The sequence below is a fragment of the Poecilia mexicana genome, unplaced genomic scaffold (genome assembly GCF_051168715.1).
Source record: "Poecilia mexicana isolate PSO_F unplaced genomic scaffold, ASM5116871v1 scaffold_10, whole genome shotgun sequence".
Taxonomy (NCBI): Eukaryota; Metazoa; Chordata; class Actinopteri; order Cyprinodontiformes; family Poeciliidae; genus Poecilia; species Poecilia mexicana.
In genome coordinates, this window is record NW_028263379.1 from 21537837 (window position 1) to 21556120 (window position 18284).

The following is an 18284-nucleotide window of genomic DNA, read 5'->3' on the forward strand; positions in this document are numbered from 1 at the left end:
AGTGTTATGTACTGTATCTCCCAAACACCACATGTCCACTGTATGGCTGAGGTTAACTTTAAACAATAATTTTCATGGCTGAATTTAATCCGTTTTCTGTAACACGTCATACTTTTTAGATATTTGTTAGTTGTTAAACGCATCCCTTTGTGTAGGTCTGTCACATAAAATCCTAACAAAAACAATGTGAAGTTTGTGGCTGCAAGGTCACAACATGTAAAAATGTTTACAGTGCTGTCCTTTTTACCTAATACTTTGTTACTTTACTTTTAACTTAAATATATTCCGAGTTGTCATAGAATGTTTTCTGATTAGGTTGACCTTATGTTGCCCCTTTAATTCACAGCCAGTTACTACATCATATCATTTGCTTGCTTGACTGTATCTTAATGTTTTCATGAACTGTTGATGAATCGAACGATTTTTTTCATTGAAAGCCAATCTCCTATTTCAACTATTCATGAGTCTATTTAAAGTTCTTTCCTCTCAGTTGCTGGTCTGGCGATGTGGTTTCTTTTTGTCTTTAGTAAAACAAAGGACCGTGTTGTTTGTTTCGGCTTTGATGTGAGGGTCTGCTTGTGAACGTTTTTGTTTTTGCCTTTGCTTTTGCAGTTAGATTGCCCAATACATTCTTGTTACAATCTCTACACAAAAAGCATTTGTTACCAAAGGAGAAAAAAAAGTGACACTCTGCACACTCGTGCGTGTGTGTGTGTGTGTGTGTGTGTGTGTGTGTGCGTGTGCGTGTGCGTGTGCACGCACGCATGATACATCAGTTACTCAATAATATGCAGGTATTTGAATGCGCTTTGGCTTACTTGTCTGCATCCCATCTGCATGCTTGTGAGAAAGTTTACGGTTCATATCACGGAGGCATGTGGGGTGCCTGAGTGGCGCACATCAGAGTTCTGGACCCTCGGCCTTTGAGGGGGCCGACAGAAGCCTCCCAACACGCCTCTGTAAGAAGAGACCCTCCTCTCCCTTTAGCACCAGCTCCCAGCATCTGAAACTCGAGCTCTTCCACCTCCGGTATCACAGGCCGAGGTATTTCTGCCCGTCTGTGTGAGCGAGAGCCGCGCTGCCACACATCATGAGAGGCATTTCTGCCATTGGAGTTATGCCCGACACATCAGGGTGCTTGGCTTTCAACCGTGCATGACAAGCCGCACGCCAACAGGGGGCAGCATTTCTGCAGCTGATTCTGGGACGATGAGGTATTAAGCTCTTTCGAGGATGACTCTGAGAGGCACTTCTTGCACTTGTTAAGAAAAATTCACTCATAAGGTTAAACGTCTTGGCTAAGAAAAACGGGGAGACGGCCTCATGAGATCCACCGCTTTCATCCGAGGAACCTTTTCACCCCTCGCGTCTTCACTTTGTGACACTTTTATGCTCTGAGATACAAGATGGCCAGCAGCTGTTAAGTCTCAGGCAAACTGTCACTGAGAACAACTCTGCTTACAAGCTTCAGGTGTTTGCAGTTAGCACCCAGCCGCTCTCTCTCTCGACTGGCTCGCACACACTACGCACAGCTTGCCTGCCATACAAACCCTCATTACTTGCACTTGAACACCTCTCTGGTGCCTGCAGTAATTAGAGCCATGTGGAGGCTGTTTGTGTCCTGTGTAGAACAGGGTGTATTGTCATGTTTCTCCAGCTTGCGTTTAGAAGCTGTTTAACAAGGCTGATTCCAGACCGGGAGGAAGCTACAAAGTAAAGGATCCTCTTTTTACAGCCGCCTCATAGTGAGGACCTTCACCTTGGTTTGCCTTTTGTGTCTGTTTGGACAGTTGGTCACACAGAACAAGCAATTACATGATCTTTAGAGCCCATCTTTAAATGGTTAGGGGGCTGAGCTTGTTAAGTGTGTGCTGTGCATCAGTCTTTGGTGGTACATGTAAGGTTAAGAGGTCAGGCCTGCTGTTGTGCAATCAGATCACTTTCAATCAGATATGGGGTCATTCGGACACTGAAGGGGACATGCTCTCATTTCAGAAGTGTAGACCAGTACAAACTAGTGCATAATTGTAAATCAGATAGAAAAAAAGATGGCAGTTTAGTTCTTTACAAGTAAAACGGTTAGAAGTGTGCCAGGCAATTGTGTTCGACTGCCTTATAAAATATTAGTTTTGCACTCCAAAAGGCTGTTGTTGAAAGCAGTGTGGTGGAAAAAACTAACACTGCCCATCACCCTGAACACACCGTACATGCGGGGACGTGTTTCTCTTGAAGGGACAGTGAAGCTAGTCAGAGTTAATGGGAAGATGAACGGGGGCTAACACAGGAATATACTTGAAGAAAACTTGTCAGAGGCTGCAGACGTTTTGAGTTTTAGGTGAAAGTGTTAAACTCATGTGAATGCTGCAGACCGGAGTTCAGTTTAGATTCTGTTGCAAGACTTCAAGTTTGATATTCACAAAAAGAACATTTTGTAAGAACATTAAGCAGGTTTTTAGTATCGCCATGTGCTATTCTGGTAGAGACCAAGTTTGAAAAATATAAAGGCAGCTATTCTTCTTCGAGCTACTGGAATATCTTACGAGTTGTGTCTAATCTGACAGAGTTTTGTAGGGTTGTCAAAGAAGAACGTTAGTCTCTTAGTATACAGGGATGGTACATCAAAAACCTGTCAGCTGTAATTGTGATGGAAATAAATATCTTATAAATATTTTAAGAATGATGTATAGGTTTCATTCATTTCAAAATTGGGTACAACTGTATGTCAGTCTGTCACATAAAATCTTTGTACAATACATTGAAATTTGCAGTTCTAATACGAGAAGATTTTGAAAGCTGCAGGAGTTTGAATACTCTTGCAAAAATCTATTCATACCAGAAAATGTAGAAAGTACAGCTTTATTTATGTGATGTTGTCGGTGTTGACGGATATGTCTGGAGATCCATCTTTCACCTTGGAAGCACAGAGGTAGCCTCAAGTTCTCCGTGTCCTGCATTCCCACCTGAAAAGGAAGGAAAAAGTCACTTTTTTGCGGGGAGAGATGAAGCTGTGCGATTTGACCGACATCCCCCACGGCAACATTTTGTTTTTAAAGCCGTTGTAAATCAGACAGGAAGCTTGCTGCTACCTACAGGCCCACAAACCTATGACCACAGGAAGAATACACAGCACATATAAGAAACCATTAGTAAGGACCATTAATGGCCACTCTAAAACAATAACAGCAGGAAATGTGTCTCCCTAAGTGGCCTCGTTTTGGATTCGTTTCACGAAGGCCCGCGGCAAGTTCAGAGCGCCAGACCAGAGCAACACACCCAGCTCTGTGTGTGAGAATTTTACCTGTGCGTTTGTTTTGATGTCCTCAGGCGCATGTTTAGCGAAGGCTTCGAAAAGCGACCGGCTGCACATTCACGATGTATGAGGTCGGTTATGAAGAGGGTATCCTGTGGCGCAAAATCCAGGTGGCTTTATTGCTTTATGCTGCAGGGGGGATGGGGATTTCAAACTGGGGAGTTAAATATACAATCTTTAAAAGGCAAGCTGCTCTCTACCCTGCTGCTGCAAAAAGTCAACGTATAAGCCCCGGTTGGAGAATAGGGTTCAAACATTTAGTTTCTCTTTATTTAAGAATTATTTTTACCTAATGGTTCGACTGTGTCACCGATTAATTTGTTGCGACTTGATTGGCAGACAGTCATCTGTTGGCTCTGAGTCGAATCTTGGCAGCTGAGATTCACAGCTGTTGTTTGAACCTTGTCTTCTCAGGTTACACCCGCCCCTCAATTTATATGTCCGCACATCTTCTTTCATTACTCTAAGAAGGGAATATAGAAGTGACTGACTCCTCATGATATCTTCTTCTTATTGTGAGGATTGTGGAAGGCTTAAGTGTGCTCAGTTCATTTTGTCACAGGAAAGGTGAACACAAACTCTTGGATAGCTGGAATTTTTTTTTTTTTTTTGCATGAGGCCACTTTTCTGAGGTCTCAGTTTGAGCTTTGGATTTGGGTTGAAGAGGCATTTCTGGATAAATAACTGCATTCTTCCGTATGGAGTTTAACAGGTTTTACTGTAAATCTATCAATTGCTTATTCTCAGTCAAAATAATATATTACGCAATGTAACGATAATGACAGCGACTCTCCTCTCTTTGCATTATGTTTTTAAAATGTAGCTAAGAAAAGTAATTATTAAAGTAACTAATTAATTTACAAAAAAAATATTTAGTGTAGTAACTGGATTTGTGAAGTAAAATGGTAATTAGTAGCTGATTACTATTCTCGGGTAGCTTGAGCAACAACAATGACTTTAAGTTTCCTGACACATGCTGCTGTTGTCTGTATTCAAATGACTCGGAAGAGAGCAGCACTCAGAAAACAGAGCCTGCCCGTGTTTTATGTTGTTCTGTAATGTAAAACATGAGGTTGTTATTAAGATGTGACAACAAAGATTTTCAACGGTGGTTTGAGCACTCACTCTTCCTGAAAATCCATGAAAAGCCCTTAAGAACTCTTCAGGCTGACGAGAAGATGCACATTTTTTAAATATATATTTTAGGCTAATTCATTCCTCTCAGCATTACTCTTCTGTCCACTTGACCTCAAAGCCTGTGAGACGTAAATTTCATTATCTGTGGCTGTCCACTTGGACATCTGTGTGCAGTCCATATTTTTTTTTCCCCCATGCTGACACTGGGCACTAAAGTTGAAAATAATACTCTCAGTCAGATTGTGGCATCAAACAGTTTTAAGAAATCTATTTTTACATCACACTGGCTTTGTGACATAGTGGACAAGTATAAATTAGGTCAGGCAAAGTTCATCTGATATTCCAGACATATTATTTTCATGCATAACTGGCACACAGGGCTCCTGAAATATAATATCCTATCGAAGCAGTCGTTTATGGTTATGACGTTGCAAATATTCTAAATATTGATATTGTGATGATGATTGGGATGCATTATGTGGTGCAGCATTAGTTGGCTGGTCTGAATTTCTGACACTATCATAAATCTCTCGGTGTAAAGAATGACACTACATTTTGGAGAAATGGTCAAACCTTTGCTTATTCTCTGTCAAATCAAACAGCAAATCTCCCCATAATAAAGAACATGTTGTTTCATGTTGTACATGTTAATTTCCAAAAAAAATAAATAAATAAATAAAAAATCACATTAAAACTCAGGTTTTTACTCAAATACGTCAGTGGAACCTCCTTCAGGTGAGCTTATTTGCACCTGTGTGTGTGAGTCCTCTCTTGAAAACCAATTTTATCTAAATGATGCACATCACCCACTTGGACCCTTCTCCCCCTGTCTCTCATCAGCGTTCTTATTAAAGTTAGCTTTGTGAAACCGCAGAGTTTAACAGCAGGGCCGACATTCTTCCTTTCGAAAAAATAAACAGCTGGACACAGGCCGGCCAGTCAGCAGCCCATGGAGGCCCAGAAGGACTTCAGGAACTCGTAGATGAGAAAAAGATTGTGTGCCATGCACCAGCATGCAAATGATGCAGAACTTGAAAGAACAACAACATGGAACTGTATGAAAAAGAAAAAAAAAAATCATCCTGTATTTGTAGTTCTGACTCAAAGTAAACATTGCTGGTTACGATTGATAGTTGCAAAACATCATACAAGCTGTCAGAATGAATTCAAGTCATAATAACCCGGCTATTATGTTGAGTTGGTAAAAACACATAGTATGGTGTTTTATTTTTTCCTTTTAAATGATTTTGTATCCATATGTTCATATTTAAAAATCAAACTGCTGGCAGCCTCTTTCTGGCTGCGAGTGCAAATGGTCTCTTCAAATAGAGCCAGCTATTGAGCAACAGCTATTCGAGGGACATGTTTATGTTTATGTCATTGTCTTTCCCAGGAAAGTCAGAGATCTCAGGAAGTAGCAAGGAATTAGTTTTCCCAACTCCTTATTGTGATGCCAGGACATGGAAACCAGAATTGTTTTTATGCACAACGCCAACATAAACATGGAAAGATGAATGTTGCTGCATCCACAACAGTTAGAAAGTTCACATGTACTATGTATACATTCACCTCCTCTAATATTTGGTTATATTTCTAAACTAAACTATGGCATTTGGAAGCTATTGGGAAGCTTTTAGCGTCGTTCTGGCTACAATATTTAACTTGGTAGAGAGCTCATTTAAATTGACTGGTTGTCTAACGGGGACTCGGGGTTCATTGATAGTTTACAAACTGTCTGCAACTGCAGTCTTCAGTGGTTGGTGTCATGCGACTTTTAGATGCGTCTCTGCTTCAACACACCTGAGTCAAATAATTAGGTCATCAGCAGGACTCTGAAGAACTCAGAGGAGGTAGTTCATCCATTTCTTTGAGGAGTGTTGGGCCAGGGAGTTCACTAAAAGTTGTAGTAGGACCTCAATCCCATGGACTATGGGATTGAGGTCAGGCCATTCTAGAAACTTAGTGTTAACCTGCTCTATCCATTCCAGAACCAGTTTTGATGTGTCTTTGATCATTGTTCTGAAGGGTCATCCCATTCTCCCAGTTTTAACAATTTAACCAGAGGAAATGAGAGGCTAAGATGTTTAGAAACGCCAGTCTCTCAGTTCACAGTGAAGCGAGTTCCAGGTTCTCATGGTCTGAAAGGGTCTGGGTCAAGAAAGAATCACCTGCTCTAAAATCAACACCTTCAAGCTAAACTGAAGTCTTACAGACAGAGGAAACACTTAGCCACAATAATAACAAGTCTGGAGGAGCCAATCAGAATACTTTACCAACTATCAAGCATGGAGGTGGTAGAATCATGCTATGGGGGCTTTTTCAGACAGTTGGTTTGGTATGTTGCTTATGGTTGGATAAAATAATGAAGGAGGTCTACTTCCACATTCCTCAGCTTCCCCTCGTATCGACAGCTTGGACACAGCTGGGTGTGGCAATTGGACAACTTCAGAAAATGTCATCAGCTTCGAGCGGAGGTGTACAGTTTATGTTTGAACTTGTCTTTGTAATCATCGCCATGTGTAACCAAGTGTGGATTAAATAATATCGTCATTGAACTTCAAGTGTTTTTTGACAAGCAATGAAGATCTTTGTCACGTTATCATGTCACCTAGAGAAATAAATCATTTGTAGCTGCAAATTTGCTGAACATAAGAAGACTTTTATCCACAGCTGTATACATCACACATAAAGACACTTCCTGGATACACAAGAACAGCAGGAGCAAATTCAAGCATCAGAAGTTACATTGATGGATTCATTGAAAAAGAGCATATTGTATTAAAGAATGCAAACATACTGTTACAGGCAAACAATTTGATGGGGAAATGAATGCAGCTTCCAAATGTGCAATGTAAGTAAAGAGAGTTAGTTTAATCAGTGCCATGAGATTGAGTTTAATGAATTGCAGCTAGACAAATATTTACACTCGCCATCCGAAATGAGGCATCAGTCACCGTATATACTCTTTGCATCAAAGTAAAAACGTGATTTATGCGAACATCTGATCTGCTGCCTTTCAAACAACAACGATTTGTCTGACGCTCTTAATTTTCCAAGCACCGATTGTTTCCAATTGACCAGAGGGAGCATCAAAAGCGTCACATGGTGCGTGAAAACCACAGGGCTATAACTCAACATCTCAGCCTTGGACTGATTTAAGACAACTGCCGCAAAATTATTCCTGCTGTTTCTGGAGCTTTTAACTTGGCAAAGACCCTTTGAAACATTGAAAAGGCAATTTTTCTATTCCTGTTTCTCTTGTCATGGACTTACAGTATATATTTGCATTGATTTGTTTTGTCCTTAATTTGTTTCTCAGCACAATGCACTACAGATCTTTAATTATTAAAAGGCGCCTCAAATTATTTGAGGGGTTGACATATTTTCTGGGTGAGGTAGAGTGGCATTGGATGCAGGAGGTACAGGGGCTTATGTGGCAGTGCTGAGCAGACGCAGACCTAAATGTGGAAACTATTATGGTGTTTTCTTTAATTAGCCCAAGTGGCAGGTGACAAGGTGAACAGCTTTTTAATAGAGGAGCAGACAAACTCTTTAACACCAGCAGGTGGCCGACAGCGCGCCGAGGTCAAACTGGTCCTCTCCTGTCTGCATTCAGTCTGAAATTTAAAAAGTCTCTCTCATCAGCTTCTGTTTTAAAAAGGAAAAACAATCTTGTTCCTTGAATATATTTAGCATATGAAGTTTGCTAGCAGGCTCTAGCTAAACGGGATAAGATTTCCACTTTGGGTGTGGAGCATCGGAAATAAGTTCCCAGCATATTATTTGGCCTCCAAAGCGCCAAAAATTATTCGATCGGGAATGTTAAAACCAGCTGCAGGATGGGACTTTTGTGAGCACACCTGGATTTATTTGGACAGATTGCATCTTTGGATATAAACTCAGGAGGTAGGAAGGATGTAACATTAGGTCAAAGGTTGTTTATCTTGTATCTTTTGCAGAGCTTGGAAGAAATTAACGAAGCAGACTTATCGCTCTGTTTCATAACGAGGGAATATTGTTGGAGGTGTAGGCAATCCAGATGGTCTCATTGTGCAGATTGGGTTTCTGTGTGCTGTAAAAGCTCCTGGATGGACTCATCACTCTCCCAGCACCATTTTAATGAGAACTGGGATCATAAAACCGGGCCTGAGACCTTTGAACATGCCCGCAGCAACAATGGTGCCTATTACTGTATGTATATGTCAGGGCAGTTCAACAAGGCCATGGCAGAGGCAGTGCTAGAAAACTTTCAGCAACTTAACACCTGTGGCTAGTTAATTTGTCACATAACAAACAGGGTCTTCATTGCAGATATTCATCATTTTATTCCTCTAAGACTGCTTTCTAAAGTGTAGCCCTTTGCATCTGGTAAAAACATTATTTTCCAAGATGGGCACGAAAGGGCTTATTGCTGTAACCTCAACAAAAGGTAACGGCAATATATTTTGTTAAAATATATTTCAACAACCATTTCTCGGGGAAACTCTTGTACCTTTTTAAATATCTTCTGAAGGCAAAGGAGAGTAAAATATATCAGAAGCACGAGAATGAGATCTGCGTGTGTGATTGTAAATCATTATTTCAGATGTTTGAAAACACTGTTCTTCAAAAGATGGATGGCAGCATGTCTCTCGTTTCTTCTTAAGTTATCCTCACATGCATGCTTGAACATCATGAATATAATTTATACAAGAAGAAAAATTTAAAGAAAACAAAGTTACATTTGTTATTATTAATATATGATATTCATATCGCAGCTAGAAATAAAAACCTAAGACATTGGCACTAAAAATAATTAAAATCACCAATTTAATTTCCATGAGCATTTTGGGTATCACAAATTGGGCCTGGTTTCTCTTTACTTTCTACCGTAGCTCATATATTTCCATTGGTCCTTCATTTTCTTCGCCGCCCCCTGAGTCTTAATTCTGTCTCTTGCTTTTTCAGCTCACTATTTCTCATCAGAACTGACTTATTTATGATTCTAGAAGTGTGTATATTTTGCACAGGATCTGGAATCTGGGTTTCCTTGTGGCTGCTGCTTCCAGAGAGGCTCAGTTTGTTCCCAGGTTGTATACATTAACCCAGAGTTCAGCTGGGAATGAGGCTGGAGGAGGGTGAAGATGATTATTTCTCACACGCATACTGTAAACGGAGGACGAAGGGTTGACACACAAGAGGGGGAAAGTTGAACCTAAAATAGCACATCTCTGATTCACCTCGGAAAGTGGAAATATTTTGCGATTGATATGAAACAGACTTGCTTGTATTTGAAACACTGGCTGCATTTCTGAAAACAGCTCAGCCAAATATTATTGGATAGGTGTAAAATGCACATGACACATTTTGTAAATAGGCTGAAGTTATCTAGTCATTCTGACCACTCAGAGTGGTTTACGCCACAAACTCACACACATTTACATACAGATTGCTGGGCTCTTAAATGTTACTGAGTAGTAAAATTAAGTGTTTTTTTGCTGCGAATTCAAGTGTGGGAGTTTTGAGGTTCGGATTTTGCCCAGAGGAACGGAAGATCAGCTCGTAATTGTCACCCACTGAGCAATTAAACGTTTGGGATGTAATAAAAACAAAGTGATAGAATAACCAAATTTCGAAGTGTTGCTTTTCCAGTCAAAATGAAATGCACAAGTCTGTGCAAGAAGGAAAACCTCAAATAGGACAGCTTAACCGAGAGACATGCAGCTGTCTCCAACCATATGCAACACATCTTTGGCTCGACGTCGAACCACAGTAGCTGCAGTTAAACTATCAACATCGGCGTGTGCGAGACAACATCTCTTAAGTTTCTCTCCAGTGATTGGAAGACAGCCATTCACCAGCAATTTGACTGGCCAATAACACCTGATAACGTGGCGGCACAATTACTGTCGCACTGCATTTTGCTGTTGTTTGGTTGGAGCGTCTGTTTGTGTGTGTCAGTCCGGCTCCAAACGGCTCGTATTATTAACCAACTTGTCTGTCGCGTTTCCTCTGTGATCATTTCAGCTGAATTAGTACTAACGACTGCACGCTGTTGGACACATGCTCCTTTCTTGGCACCATTAAAGTGAAGCACTGCTGCCGCCGCTGCTCGTTGTGTAACAGGCCAGATGGAGGCGCAGATGGGGGGCAGCAGCTTCTACCGAAACACAGAACAATGCACATGTTGAAACTTTTTTTTTTTTTTTTTATCAGAGTGCCATCTGTTTTGTACGTTCTCTGCAAACATTTGTGTGCGTCTGCGTTTTTGTGGCTCGCGTGTTGACTCACCTTGCACATGTGCCGTAGCTTTCATGTGTGTGTGTGTGTGTGTGTGTGAGAGAGAGAAAGAGCGATTGAGTGCGTTTCTGTGTGTTCCTCCATCTCTGCGGACCATTTGAGAGCCCCGCGTCCTCTTTGGGGGCTTTCTTATCTGCATGTTCGCCGTTTCACTCAAGGATCATAATAAAATGAGTCCTGAGTGCATCTCGAGAGCCAGGAGAGTATACCACAGATGTCCTGTCAGCTCGGGTTTCACGTGAAATATCTCTCCCGAACATGTGGACAACCTATCAAGTCCACCATCTTTTACCTCTCACTCATTCTCTTGCTTGCGTCCAAATTTTGTTTCCCCTTCCTCGCTTTGCCTATCTTTTGTACACATCTGGTCTTTTGGACGGTCAACATACAACGCACATGTTTGCTATAGCTGCATCTCGAATGAAACCGGAACATGTTGGAGCATTAGTCATTTAATGGTCAGGCGTGTTTTTTTCAGGCTTCAGTTTGCGTATTTCTGATCCAAAAGACTGTCAACTGTATCTCTGTGTATTGACATGCATCAGTCGGCCGACATGTGCAAGCGATTCAAGCAGACAGTAAGAGGCGTGCGCACATTTTAATTGCGCTGTCACTCCTCGTCCTTGCCGCTAATACTCCTTAATACACCCCTTGGAACAAAGCTCGGCTCTTTTCTTGCTTTGTTTATTTACTCGGATTGTTGTCTCACTTCCATGTGGTTCTGATTGTGTGATTTGGAACAAAGACAAAGACACGGATGAGTTGAGAGAGTTGAGAGCGGCGGGAGGGGAGCGTCGAAGAGGCTAATGCGTGCAACACGATTCCAGTGAATGAAACCGGAGATAAATGTGCGATATACAGCTGGAATCTACATTTTTCCTCATTCACTTTTTTTTTGTCTGTCTTTCACATCTTGCAACAATAAGCAAATATGGTATTACTGCAACTTATTTCAGCCACAAGCCCCATATGATTCCTTTTACGTTCTAAATAAAAGCTGATTACACCACAGAAATATGTACACACAGTTATAAGTAACCGAAGTGCACCTAAAACACACATCTGCTAGTCATGGGCAGTTTGAGAGTGACCCGACTGCTGGTCAGCTGCCTGAAAAAAAAAGTCTATATTGCTTTTTTCCTTGTTTCAAGAATGAGTAATTTGTTTGGAAATGTTTTAAAGCAAAAGAAGTGCAAAAAACGCTCTGTGATTTTGATTTATAAATTTGCTGAATGTTTGATTTGATCATATGTCATGGTAGTAAAAGATGCCGCTGACTAGAGAAGCCTGCATCTAATCAAACTTTGAAAGTATGACTGAAATGAGATCGTCAATCAGGTCAGAGGTGGGAATTCTGGCATGTGGCTGCGTTTTTAAATTTGTTCTGTGTGTGAATTAGAGAAGAGACCGACTCCCTCTGGGATCAACACCAGGCTTCACAATGCAAATGGATTAACTGCAGCACTTACACAATCCTGTATGTTTTTAATCCATAAATCCTGTCCTGGTGTTACTTTTTGATCTTTCACTCATTCCGTTGCTTTGTCTCGTCTTCTTTGTCTGTCGGCTTTCATTCTGATGCATTTCATATTTCATAGCTGTGTTATTAGTCTGTGTGCCTCTTTATCTTTGCTAGTCAAATCAGAAAATTTTTGATTATTTTTTTCCTGGAAAAGTTTTTTGCAGAAATTGTTTTTTCTTTGTTTTCCTATAAATTTATTTAACTCAGCTTTCCAATGTGATACCTACTCATCTCCGTTTCCTCCTGGATCCCAGAGACAGACAATAGGAAATGAAACACAAGAGTCTGGATATTTATCTTTCCTGTCTAGGACATTTATTGTGTGCACATCTGAGTGTCTGGGTTTGTTTTATATTTATGTATTTTGCATAGCACCCAACACCAAATCCCCAGGCCAGCTGTGGCTACAGTGCAGTAGTTGGCACCATTATGGTGGGAATGTGTGCGTGAATGGGTGAATGACTGGATCCAACGTGAAGCGTTTTGGAGTCGTCTGGACTTGATAAAGCGCCAAACAAATACAGGCCATTTACCAACAAATGCTGTACAGCAGTTTCCAGTCATTCCAAGTTTCTTTTTACTTTGCTTCTAAGCAGCCAGTTTCTCTTTGTTCTTTGCAACTAGTCACAAAGATGCAATTTTATTTCATTTTTTAGCTGAAGTGATCAAATAGTGACGTTAACAGAGTCTGACAGTCATCAAAAAATAATTTGGAAACGGCATGTTTGTTACCAGTATGATTTTATCCAGGGTTTTGCAGTCACAAATAAGAAAAATGCTGCTTATTTTCATGGGGATAGCTTGCAGAACTCTAACATAGATGAACGAATTTGTGTTTTCTCTAATAATCTAAGTGTTTTTCATTGTGTACAATGAAAAACAATGAAAGGTACGTCTGTATCGTGGCCTTTGGCTCCTTGTTTTTCTCTCAATTGAAAGATTCCTCCATGTGACACAGAGAAAAGCTCAGATACTGGCTATTAAAAAATTAGGATGTTCAAAGCGAAAGGCTGTTTATAAGATATGAAAACAAGTTTTTCTGTACATTTTGTATGATTATCTAGAATGCAGTAAAATGTTTCAAACCAGAACCTCGGTGATGTTTGCCTACCATTTAAACTAAATCTTGCACATCATTGAAGTTTATATACACAAGACTTAAGTCTATTTAAGTATACATTTGTGCTAAACACAGAATTTATTGGATTTTCTTTCTTAAATCAGATGGTTCTGCTTGTTCTCTAACCAGAATCCCTCCCTGAACCTTATTAAAGTCCCTAAACAATTGCGTTGGAACAATTTGCTCCAACAAAGAAATGTAGTTCCCGTGTCTAAATAGTTAGCTACTAAAGGAGCTTTGCATGTAAAACAGGCCTCAAGCTGCACAATTGAACTGCAACTTTTTCAAAGATTTTTCAGCGGGGCTTTCATTTCTTGCCAGAAGATCATTTAAGGGGGGAAAATCACTTTTGGCAACAACAACAAAAAAAAAAAAAGACTTAGGCCATTGTTTTAGAAAGGGGATGATATAATACACTGATTCCCAAAGAGCTATTATCTGAAAACTTGACATGCAGCCCATAGAAAATCGGAGGATTATATTTTTGCTGGGCTTAATGCTATATAACTTTAAATGTATAGGGGTTTGGAGGTTATTGACGGGGACCACAAACGTGTACAAGTAAGTGTGGCTGTTCTGAGGCAACAGCAAACACATTTGAGCTGATTTGCACATTACTGTACTTGTATAGTTTGGGGCATTCGTTTGCGGGAGCAGAGGGGAGCCTACAGGAGGTTCAGGGGGTGAGGAGGGTGTGGAAGTCCTGTGCGTACCTTGAGCAAACAAGCCAGATAAGATGTGATCTAAGGGAGCGCAGCTGGAAGCCTTCCTGTTGTGACCCCCTTCTTCTCCCTTTCTGACATTCCTTCAGACTTCATTCTCCCCTCTGTGTCCCAGGTCTCATCTCGTGCCCTTGTCTTTAGCTGCCAGCATCTCTTCCCTGCGTAGTGTCAATCCCCAGCTCCCTCCCAGTGTCTCAACCTCTCACTCCATCCATTATCCCTATTTTCTAAACATTATCCATATGTTTGGAGCTTCCTCAGATCGGTTTCTCCCCCCTCTGTGTGGCCTTTCTCCCCTCCCATACCTCACTTTGCTGCCTCTTCTCCATCTTCCCTGTCCTTCTTGTTCCCCTCTCAGCAGGACTTCATTAAAGCGGGGTCAGCATTCAGCTTGTAACGCTACATCTTTCCTTTGTCTCTCCGCTGCTCTTTGACTCCGTTTATTAATACGGGCCCCCATAAACTGACCGATCACCTTTCATGTTTTTCCCCCCGGGTCGTGTCCCAGACGTGACATTTCAAAGGAGGAGCTCTCCTCTGGGACATGTAGGATTTTTCATTGAATTTACATGTGTGCGTCTGGGTGTTTAATGAGATTATGGCAAGGGGAAAAACAGTGCAGAGCAGCTGTGTTTATTATTCTTTTTGACATAATTTAAAACCACAGAGTGAAGCTGTAAGGAGTTTGGTTGAGCATGGATCTCTGCTTCTGCTGGAAAACAACATTATTTCCACATCGTGATCAAAAGGTGAAGGGAAGACGAGGGAAAAACGGGGGACATTTTTCCCCTTGCTGTAATTGTTGCATAAATTTAGCAGCGTTTTGGTTGATGACACAAAGACAGCTGTTGTTGCCAGCACACTTCTATTTCAGACCCATAACCAGACCCATCCCTGTAAATAGTCTGTGCCGCTGACAGGCTGTGAGGCAGATCACACGCCGCACATCTGAGATCTTATCTTCAGTTAATAATACCAGCCAGACTTCAGGGATCTAATAACCCAAATTAACCGAACTCGCGCTCGCGTTCAGTTTGAGACGTTTGCTGTCGGCCCCCTCAAGCGGCAGCGGGGTCCGGTTATCATATAACTTCACCACCTCCCGACCTTTTAGAAACACCGGAGTCCCATAATCTCTCCTTCTGTAAGCTTCAAGCTCTAAAACAATTTTTTTTTTTTTTTTTGCGTTCAGCAGTGTGTGTAACGCCCCGTCTTTCCCGGCCCTAAGGCTAACCATCCGCCCATCCGCTCACACTTCTCCAGTTCCTCAGGTATCGAAAGGTCATCAGCAGCAGCACGCCACAAGAGATGAGAAAAAGAAGGGGTCAGGGAAGCAGAAGCCAAAAATATGTGACATGGCTTTAAATATTTAAACGTTCTGACAAATAAATGTGTGACAAATGCTGAAATAAATCTTTCCCTGTGGAATCTCTCATCCCACAGATTGTTTCTCAACAGCGCTGTGCACAAGCCTGGGAAGCGCAGCTGAAGCTCTCCTAAGCTCTTTCAAATTTTGTCAATTTACAGCTGAAACCTTCCGTCGTCATGCACGGTAGTGCATGAGTGCGATTCAGAAGAAAAAAAAATCAAGACGGTTTCAACATGTTTTACAACTAAAAATCTCCTCTAAGACGTAAAGCTTGGATGAAGGTTCAGCTTCCAGCATGCAGCCACAGTTACAGTGGTTTAGATCAGTTCATACTCATGTCTGGTGGAGTGAAAGTCCAGACCTAAATCCAAGTGAACATTTGCAGGAAGCTTTGAAAAATCAATTTCAGATGCTCTTGTTCCAGTCTGACTGAGTTTCAAGTATTTGGCATGAAAATGATCAAAGGTTTCTATATTAATTCATACATGTGAACGACACTGCAGCATTTTACTGAATACTGAGATAGTAGCCAGTTTTTAGAGGAAGTTTTCTTGAGCTGTTAGTCACTTATTATTCCACCTTAAAAAAAAAAAAATAGAATGTAAGTTTGTCGTAACAAGCCATAACTCATACAGGTACTGTAATGTTGCTTAATAACAATAAGAACAGGAGTTGAGCGATTAAAATAGGCTCTAATGAAGTCAAATTAATCTTATCAGAGTGCTTATGCTAAGAACCCATTTGCTGTGACCACATTTACCTGATTGCGATCTGATTTACTGCCTCTGTGAAAAACGTGTCCCTCCGGACAGACACTGTAAAAGAATAGCTACACATCTGTGACACACACGCATTTGTCAACAGGCACATCTGGATTTGACTAAAATGTGCCATTCGCTTCCCAAACTTTTTTGGCTGGTCCATAAAATGTTAGTAGGCTGATTTCTTTTGTCGACATTTTAGTTGATTGCTTGTGTTTAATACCTTGTTTTTCAAGTTGTTGCTCTTATTTTCGAACACTTAACAGGAAACATTTCTCTTGTAAAACCAAATCACGTAGTTTAAAAATAATCCAAATAGTCTGCTGTCTGTTGCAAACATCTTAATGAGCTCCCATGTTAAATGGTTAAAAAGAGCAACGGTTTTACTCATGTCACGAATGATTTTATTGAAAACCCCTTGCAGAGGTAACGGGCTGTTTTGGTAGTTAGCATGTGCAGACATGATTGTCTGACCCGTTGGTCTCTGTGTTGCCCTGTGATGGACTGTCCTTTGTGTACTTCCCCGCTAACCGCTGGAGACAGGCACCAGCTCCCTGCAAAGAGAAACAGGTATAAACAAAGGACGGATGGATACACAAATAGCAAACAGCAAAGATGAGTAATCTTCACCCAGGAAAAATTTGAAACCGATTATGTGCTTTTCCGTGGGTCAAATTTACCAACTTTGCTACGATTTGCTCATATCTTAGAAGATAAATTAGATCTTTATGTGCTGGATCTGGCGGCGATTATATGAAGCTGATTCCAATTACCGGCTGAGCAATGAGCATTATCAGGTATACAAGCTTCAGGAACGGAGGAGAATAGACGTTAAGAGCCAGGGGAGGCTCTCAGGGGCTGGTAGTCAGCGCTGTGGGTTCCCAGCGGCTCACCTGGCCCTTTTCACAAAAAACAGATCAGATGTCATGGCTGTAATGCATCTGGCATTGTCCGTATGTCTGTCTGTCAGTCTTTCAGTATGTTGAACCGTTTACAGGTCTGCCAACTGTCAGTTATCATTCCTTCCTTTGTATCCCACATGTGAGAACAAACGCACACACGTATGCCTGCTAAAACAGCTTAAAGCACAGATGCTGATGTCCTCTGACACGGATAGCAAAGAAACTATCTTACTATCTTACTGAAAAACAAATCTAACCAATTTATCGGGGAAGAAACGTGTTTTTAAAAGGGGGCGGGTTTAAAGTGATGTGGAACATAATTTCCCCCCTTTCAGATTTTTTCTCTGTTCATTTTATGTGACGCTTAAATGTCATAAAAAAATGTAACAAGGGACAAAAGTAACCACAGTCAATAAAAAGTAATGTTTAAATAATGATTTCATTTAAGGAAAACAGCAAACTAAACCAGGCTGATCATTTGCAAATAAAGCAGATGATGGCACAGAGTTTTCTCTCTGCATAAGTGACAACAAAGCCAGAAAAAAAGAGAAGCTGACTGCAAAAATATTGAAGAAGAAGAAGAAGAAAAGAAATACTGCCAATTATTTGGTGGGCTTTTGTAAATTTCCTGAACTGGTTTAAAATGGCAACAAGAGCATCTCAGACTTAATCATAGAAGCTACTAAAATCTGAATGTAGATGAGTTGCAAAGTATGTGGGTGAAACCTGTTAACAATTTATCGCAGCACTATAGGCAAGCAATATGCACACAAAAGAATATGCAAATGGCAGTGCAGTCATGTGGTGGAATTTGCAGTCCAATCTAAAGCCCCCTGAGGACGATCTGTGGGTTTAAACATGCAGTGAACACCAGCGTTCACAGAATGCAACTATTGTCTGTCTTCTCCTCCTCATCTATTTGTCTTGTTTTTCATCCCTCAGCTCTTCACATGGTTGAGCCATCATACATGATTGATGTGTGGATAAAACAATCCGGCCTCATACATCGGAGAGCTTCACCAGGCCCTCTCTCCTGCTGCTTGTTATTGTCTGTGGTATTTGGCTCTTTTGTCTTGTATACCGTTCTGTCACATTTGTTCGATGTGGTATGGAGTTTGTGGTCAACCTTTAGGAGCGTCTGACTGACAGGCTAAACAGCGCT

General features: G+C 41.0%; 1 protein-coding gene across 1 annotated transcript in view; it reads left to right on the plus strand.

The window, feature by feature from the left end:
- The window catches only part of LOC106934003 (uncharacterized), a 147425-nt gene that overhangs the window by 2722 nt on the left and 126419 nt on the right, over nucleotides 1–18284 (plus strand). The gene's annotated exons all lie outside the window — the stretch shown is intronic.